The following is a 2337-nucleotide window of genomic DNA, read 5'->3' as shown; positions in this document are numbered from 1 at the left end:
TTTATTATAATTTTTTTTACACTACAAGAAAATTGCTGAATACCGTCGAAGTTTATCGTCAGATTATTTTGTCCAATGTTAATTACCAGCAAATTTTGCGTCGAATTTTACAATTAATATGATAAAAATAAGCGGTTGGTTACCGTCGAATTTTTTTTATGATAATTTTAGCGCCGTATTATGTTTTATGGCACCCATTTACCGTCGGATTATTCCGCCAATAAATTCGACAGTATGCAATTTTTTTTTTGCACAATTAGTAGTCAAATTAATTTTTTTTTTACAAAATTAGTGCACAAATTTTAAATACCAGAAATCAACTAATAATTTTATTAAATATCAAGTATCTGAATGTAATAAAAAGTCAAAGAAATAAAATACAATGAAATAGACATAAAATAAATTAAATCCCTAAACTCTACGGATCCTGGTAATCGTCGTCATCTTCATCTTCCTCCTGCTGAGGCGGCGGACTAGGTGCTGATGTCGATGCCCCATTGCCTCCAGTGTGCATTTGCTTGTAGTACACCGTCAATTGGTCTCACAAATGCTCTAGCCGTTCCAGCTTCTCTGTCAGCTCCGACCTGATGGCAACGGTGTCTCCCACGCGTGCAAGAAGTTTGTTGTATCTCTCCTCAGACTGCTAAGCTTGTTGGTGAAGCTCCTATGTGAGCTTCTGCACCTCTTTTCTCAAGTCGATAACTTTTTCGGGATCAGCAAGGCTGGTGGCAGAGGTAGAGGCAGATGAAGCCACCAATGTGGAGGTGCGGAAGCTGCTGGTGAAAAACGACCCTAACCTGTTGACGCAATTCTTGTAACACCCTTACTACCAAAATGTCACGCTTCCGTCTCCGCCACTCTGATAGTGAAGAGTATTACGACGACTTCCATACTTAATAATAAAATAGGAGTCTTTGCAAAACTTGAACCATATAAACTATTCATTTTAAAAACCGGAAATACTTTTTATTAAAATCAACAAGCATATATAACCAGAACTCACACTACAAGAATTTGACAGATTAGCGACGAATTTTTGCGAGAAATATTTTTTGTCACTAATCCGTCACTAACTTGCGAGGAAATAGTGACGTACTAACGACAAAATTAATGAGCGGTCACAAAATATCTGAACTTGAGAAAAGCGACTGATTAGCGAGAGATTTACGAGTAAGTTTGTTTCTCGCAAATTAAGTTTCGTAGCTAAAAAAAGAGCGAGAATAATTTCCTCGCTAATTTGTCACAAAATAATTAGCGAGTAACAATGTTCTAGCAAATCAGTCACTTGGAAGTTCAATCGAATAAAAGAAAAATAGCGAGGGATATTATTGTCACTATTCCGTCGCAAGTGTTTGATATACAATTAGCGAGAAATAATTCACATACTAGTTCGTCGCTAAATAAACTTTGTGCGAAAAGGCTAATTAGTGAGGAACAATGTTACTAGCTAATCCGTCACAAAGACTTGAAATGCATTTTGCGATGGACAAATTCCTAGCTAATTTGTCACCAAAGTTTTTATTTTTAGCGAGCAACTAGTTTCTCGCTAATTTGTCGCATAATATTGTAAAAATTCAGTGACAGAAAACAGTCATCGCTAACCCGTCGCAACGGAAAATCATTCAGCTACGGAAGTGTTCCTTGCTAATTAGTCGCTAAAGGGGAAATACAGATATTGAATGCCTAGAACCTAAGTAGTGAGAAATTTGCGACCGTTTAACAACCGACACACTTCGTTCGCTGATTTCAAGTCGCTGATTAGCGAGCGAAATACATTTGTCGCTAAGTTGTCGCAAGTTTAATTTAGCGAGCGACTTGGCAACGGCAATATTGTCGCAAAGCAAAATCTATATCCTACCTAATTTGTAGTAAATTACTCGCTAATCTCGTTGGAAATCCGTCGCAGAATCGTAGTAAATCCAAAGCTAACCGAGAAAATGTTAGAAGTAATTGGTCGCAATTGAGTCACTAATCAAAAGCTTATTTAGTGAGGAATTAGCTGCCGCTTAACAACTGATAGACTTTCCTCACTTATTTCATGTTGCTACTAATTTGTGAGGAAATACGTTAGTCCTTATTCTCTCACTACTTTAACTAGTGGCTCACGTGCCTGTTCAGCCGCTTTTCTATTGAGTTTAAGAAATTAATTTTATATTTTTATTTTTAAAATTAGTTGATTTAGTTTTAATAATTAAAAATAAATATTAAAAAAATACATTTAGTTATTTAATATGTAAATTGTGTAAAATAAATAAATTTTAATGAAAAACAAGATGAAAAAAATATTTTGTTATTATTATATGTAACAAAATGAATATAAACACTTATTAATATTAT

The sequence above is a fragment of the Arachis ipaensis genome, chromosome B04, assembly GCF_000816755.2.
Source record: "Arachis ipaensis cultivar K30076 chromosome B04, Araip1.1, whole genome shotgun sequence".
Lineage (NCBI taxonomy): Eukaryota > Viridiplantae > Streptophyta > Magnoliopsida > Fabales > Fabaceae > Arachis > Arachis ipaensis.
This window is presented reverse-complemented; position numbering follows the sequence as displayed.